Genomic DNA, 6,109 nt, shown 5'->3' with positions numbered 1-6,109 from the left:
ATATGAATTGCCTTCCTCTCCTTTGAAGTGTCAAATCACTACCTCCAACATCCTCTTTTGTCTTTAGCTGAAGATGGTATTTAAGATGACGGTTTCAGCCATTTGGGCAAGTTACTCAGTTTTTCTAGATCTCTCCCACTTATCCATGTGATTAAACTATGTTTTTTCCTGTTAATGTATCTCAGGTCAATTTAATTGTCAGACCAGCCAGAAGAATCTAAAGCAGTAGAGGAAAATGTCTCCCTTCCTGACAAAGGCTTATGAGAATCATCTAGCAGAGAAAGAAGATTGGTGCTGTAGGAGAGAGAAGGAAAAATTGCTGAGGCATATTGAGTATGTGAGGTGGGAAAGGTGGAGCACAAGTGGAGATGTTACCCCTACCTAGGAACACAGACAGCTCACCCAGTAACAGAAGAGAAGAGGGTGTCCATGGGCACTGATGACATTAACCTTGCCCTATGGGTGCGCAAACTGTTACTACGAAGGTTATGTAATGTGCTTAAGATTACAGAGTTCATATGAGGTACAACTATGACTTCAACCATGATTACTAAACCCAAAACATCAGTTTTTCTCATAGTTTTGCACATGGCAGGTTCTGTGTAAGTTTTTGATGTTACTGGTTTGTAACAGTACTAGTTAAGCTTCAGTTTACTTCTCTAATACTGACAAAGGGCTTCCCTGGTGGCTCAGATGGTAAAGTGTCTGCTTGCAATGTGGGAGACCAGAGTTCGATTCCTGGGTTGGGAAGATCCCCTGGAGAAGGAAATGGCAACCCACTCCAGTACTCTTGCCTGGAAAATCCCATTGACAGAGGAGCCTTGTAGTCTACATTCCATGGGGTCACAAACAGTCGACAGGACTGAGTGACTTCACTTTCACTTTTCAATACTAACAAAACAGTTGAACTTTACAGTGAATATGGATCTTTTCTCTCTATGAGTCCTTCTCAAAAAAATATATGTTTTTTTAAACCTTTTATTTTATCTTGGGCTATAGCCAATTAACAATTTTGTAATAGTTTCAGGTAGACAGCAAAGGGACTCAGCCATACATATACATGTCTCCATTCTCCCCTAAATTTTCCTCCCATCGAGGCTGCCACATAACATTGAGCAGAGTTCCATGTGCTACACAGTAGGGCCCTGTTGGTTACCCATTTTAAATATAGCAGAATGTACATGTCCATCCTGACTTCCCTGTCTCTTCCTCCCTGGCAGCCATAAGGTCACTCTCTAAGTTGGTGAGTCTGTTTCTGTTTTGCAAATAAGTTTATTTGGAAAAAACACAAGTTTTTATTTCATTACAGGCTCAAAGAACAAATGAAGAACAATCTCCAACCTATGACACAGTAACAAAATATTGATGGTCAAGGTAGGAAACAAAAATTACACAGAGAAGACATTCTGTAATACTGTTGGTGGCTCAACACATACCAAATTGTAACAGATTTGTACACTATGATAGAGTAATGGATAGTAATGTCTCAACACTGACAGAGATCATGTCACTGAATCCACCAACAACCCATTTGTAGTTTGTATTATAAGCAAACTAAGACTTAGAGTAAATATGGCATCCAAGGTCATTTCCTAAGTCAGGAAATACTAAAATCAGTTTTCAAACTCAGGCAGCCTGGTTAAGAGCCCAAATTCTAAAATGCAGTCCCTTAATAACTACTATTCGTGGTTGCAATTTTCAGGGGCAAAGAATCACCGAATATTTGAGTGAGAGGAGCTAGAAATCGAATCTCTCATTAACAGATTTAGAGACTAAAAAGCATGGCATGCCATGGTCACTCGGAGACAGAATCAAGATTTGAAGTCAGTGTTCTACCTGTTTTGTTTTTGCCAGATGCAACAATGAACTAATTAAAGACTTCTCAAGGGAGGAATTCATGCCCCTCAGCAAAATTGGAGAGTCATCCAAGCCCAAAACAGCTAGGAGTGTTGGTCTAGTTTGGAAAGATAACTCATTAGCCAAAGGTCCCTCTTTGGATCCCCAATGTTTTCCACCATCACAGTACTCAGGCCCCAACCATGCCCAAACCACCCCAACCCCAGACTAGTTATTACTGAATTTCATGGTGTCTGGCCTAAGACCAAAAAAGTAATGAAATCTTACAAAGGTGAACCCCAAGGACCAAGATAGCAACTGTCATAGAAACGGTCACAGTGCTTTGGTCAAGGAGAAGATCTTTTGGGGAACTGAAAACAGAACCTTGAGCACATCTGCTGGTTTCACTCCCGTCCTCCTTCAACAGGCTGGGTGGTTCATACACTCCACACCCTTGCACTAGTTTCCATGGCCCCCTGCACCTGGAACCGCCACAGCACCTGACCAAGTCTGTGTCCAGCACCAGGACAGAAGTAACATGGACCCTAAGCTTGTTTAATACCATACTACCTAACCCCACTGCCCCATCTCCAGTCACAGAGGCTTGAAAACCTCAGCCCAAGAAAGTCAGCATCCTCTAAGTGGCTCGATATGGTAACAGAACAATTATACACTGCATGTGAGAAGGAAGCTGTTGAGCAAGCAGATTCCTCATGAGGCCCACAAAGAAGTGTCTGAGAGAAGCAATCAACAATTCAGTGGAATCTAAAAAGAAATGATACAAACAAACTTACTTGCAAAACAGAAAGAGACTCAACAGACTTAGAGAATGAATTTATGGTTGCCAGGGGTGAAGGGATATTTAGGGAGTTTGGGATGGTCATGTACACACTGCTATATTTAAAATGGATAACCAACAAGGTCCTACAGTATAGCACAAGGAACTCTGCTCAATGTTACATGGCAGCCTGGATGGGAGAGGAGTTTAGGAGAGAATGGAGACATGTATATGTATGGCTGAGCCCCTTTGCTGTCCACCTGAAACTATCACAGTATTGTTAATTGGCTATATCCCAATACAAAACAAAAAGGTTAAATTAAAAAAAATTTTTTGAAAGAAACCATTCATGTTGAATAGTTTGAGCATCTCAGGGATAGGAGGCTGGGAATGACAGTGATGAGTCATAGAAACATTTCAGATCACATTTCAGTAAATTTCCCAGCTCCAGGACAGAAGCATTGTCCTGTACATTTTCCCCCTTGCATCTATGCATGTGGCCATGTACACATCCATTCAGCCGTGTGTTGGTCCTCACTCAAGTCACAGGGTTAATTGTTTGTGCTTCTACACCAAGCAGCCCTAACTAATATAGGTAATATCCATTTGTATGGATGTCCACCTTCATTCATTCCACAAATTTTCTTATTAGCATTTTCACTACCTGGCTCTGTGCTATGTTCTGCAGAAACATGGTGAACAAGATAGACCTCTCAACCTAAAGGAGCTCCCAGCCTAGTGTAGAAACAAGCTAGCAGAAATCCCACACAGAGCAGTGGAATGTCTATAGAGCCCTGTGGAACCACACAGGACAAGCCCATAACACATGCTGGAGGTCAGGAAAGATACATACCTTCATCCTCCTGCCAAAACAGTGGCCAACCTGGGATTTACCTGACCCCAAGGGTGTTCTCTGGCTTCCCTGGTGGCTCAGTGGTAAAGAATCTGCCTGTCAATGTGAGAGAGGCGGGTTTGATTCTGGGTGGGGAAAATCCCCTGGAGAAGGAAATGGCAACCCACTCCAGTATTCTTGCATGGGAAATCCCATGTACAGAGGAGCCTGCCAGGCTACAGTCCATGGGGATAGCAAAAGAGTCAGACACAACGTAGTGACTAAACAACAACAACAAAAGGATGTTCTCATGAATCACTCCAGTGCTCCAACCCTTTGAGTGGGAAGCCATGCGCTAAGGCACTCTGACATGGGGATTCATCACTTAAAAACTTATTTACCTTGTCTAGGTCTTAGGTTCTTCGTGTATAATAAAGCAATAGAAGTAAAACCTCTGTCTCAGTTATTACTATGAACATTAAATGAAATATTGTATGTAATTCACTTAGGATAGGGCATGTCACAGAGAATCTGGTCAATCCACGATCTTTTCTGATTTTTAATTTTTCATAGGTTCTTGGTTTCCATGGCTGAGCTCAGTGGATATTCTCCCTGCAGTGATTCCACAAGGAAGCCTTTTAGTTTTGTGTGAAATCTTCATTTCTTCGAATTTGCAATAATATACCACAGTCCTTCTGTTCCTCTTCACCTAGTTGATATGTAAAGGCAAGAAAAGTCTCTCAACCTGAAAAATGGAGAAACTGAGACACAAAGTAGAACCATTTATTGATACAATATCTCGCCCACAGGCCTAAGGATCAATTTCAGTTCAGTGTATTTCCTCCCCCAGGGCATCATGTCTGACACCACTATGCAACATAAAAATGTTGCAGGATTGGCAAATAGTCCTTGAAATCACTGGACAATAGCTATTTGAGGAATTATGCTCTGAGCCTTAATTTCATTCCTTTTCTGATCATAATCCTACAGGTTTGGGATTTTATCTGCACTCGATGACCTGAAGAATAGTAGCCTTACCTTATAGCACATGGAACTCTGCTCAATGTTATGTGGCAGCCTGGACGGGAGGGAGTTTGGAGGAGAATGGATACATGTATATTTATGGCTGAGTCCCTTCGCTGTTCACCTGAAACCATCACCACATTGTTTGTTAATCGGCTATACCCCAATACAAAATAAAAATATTTTAAATGTTGTAGGATTAAGGTGGAAGGTGATTTCCCAAAAGACTAAAATTTCATACTGGAAAAATTAAAAAAATAAAAGAAAGAAACGTGCTCTCCAAACATCAGCACATGGTTTCAAGTGGTCCAACCATTCAGCTCTCTTCTCACCAGAGGATGGTAAACTAAGAGTGTGTTTATATCATTGTGGAAAGGAGGCTCTGGAGTCTAAGACATCACAAACTCTTCTTGGACTACCTGCCGGCCAAGACCTGGCTTCTCACCCACTTGGTTCACAGGGACACAGGTGATGGTTATTTACTGAAATCCTCTAATAACCAGATCTGGGTGTTTTTGCCTTTCCCTATTGGAAAGAGACACATAACAAGGAAAAAAATGAGCATCACAGATAGAGAGGAATGAGAAAATAAATAGATAAATAACTTGGGGAATCAGAATATGTTCAACTCATTCTCTTACAACTTCTGCCCCTACACCTATTTCTGGATTCTTTCATTCTATAGTCATTTATGAGCACTGGGTCTGTGTCCTGGGGGCTCGTGGGTAGGTGAGGGAAGATGCACAGTGAAGAGGAAGACACAGATGTCCCTAACTTCATGAGGCTGCAGATGACCTATAAACACTCACCTTGGGCCCTTTAAGATCCTCAGCCACCAAACAGAAGCTTGAACGTGTTCCCTGGACCTGAATAAAATAAGGACATTTTCCTACTCCCATTCATTTCTCTGTACTCACCACAGACCCAAAGATCCACATATGGGCTTCCCACATATGTTTTCTTTCATTGCCCACCAAAGACAATGATCCAGAAATGAGGAAACTCTGGACTGAGGATCACCAATCTAAACGGATAATCTATCCTAGACTTCTACATTCTGGGGGAGCTGCTTAAATTCTCTTCTTCTGTTTTAACAAATAGAAAATATTTTGTGTGTGGGTACACAGTGTTTTATTTAACAAATTAATGTTTGTAATTTAATTCTATAGTGTGCTGAACTAAAGAACATTTGGGAAAAGATTAGAGGGAAAAGGGGACTTCCCTGGTAGTCCAGTGGCTAAGACAGGGGGCTTCCAGGCTGGGGGCCCAGTTCAATCCCTGGTCACCAAACTAGATCCCACATGCTGAAACTAAGAGTTGCAAGCTGCAACTGAAGATCCTCCATCCTGCAAAGAAGATCAAAGATACTATGTAAAGCAACTAAACCCCAGTGCATCCAAATAAATAAATATTAAAAAAAAACTAGAGGGAAAAGGAAAAATAAAGAGAGCTGTGCAAGAAAGTGTTAGTTGCTCAGCTGTGACTGACTCTTTGTGACTCCATGGACTATAGCCTGCCAGGCTCCTCTGTCCAGGGAATTCTCCAGGTTAGACTACTAGAGTGGGTTGCCATTCCCTTCTCCAGGGGATCTTCCTGACCCAGGGATCAAGCCCAGGTCTCCTGCATCACAGGCAGATTCT

The 6,109-nt window shown here is 41.9% G+C and overlaps 1 long non-coding RNA gene across 1 annotated transcript; it reads right to left on the bottom strand.

Annotated features, from left to right (window-relative positions):
- Nucleotides 1-1,252: 1,252 nt before the first annotated feature.
- Nucleotides 1,253-5,815, bottom strand: LOC145546353 (uncharacterized). Its single transcript, XR_014082774.1, has 2 exons — nucleotides 4,485-5,815; nucleotides 1,253-4,207 (listed from the first exon to the last, which is right to left on the bottom strand). It is a non-coding gene; the product is annotated as an uncharacterized LOC145546353 (long non-coding RNA).
- Nucleotides 5,816-6,109: the final 294 nt, after the last annotated feature.

Source organism: Giraffa tippelskirchi, chromosome 4 (genome assembly GCF_054371585.1).
Source record: "Giraffa tippelskirchi isolate mGirTip1 chromosome 4, T2T-mGirTip1v1.2.pri, whole genome shotgun sequence".
Classification (NCBI taxonomy): Eukaryota; Metazoa; Chordata; class Mammalia; order Artiodactyla; family Giraffidae; genus Giraffa; species Giraffa tippelskirchi.
Note: the sequence above shows the minus strand (reverse complement) of the source record. Positions and strands in the feature narration are given on the sequence as shown.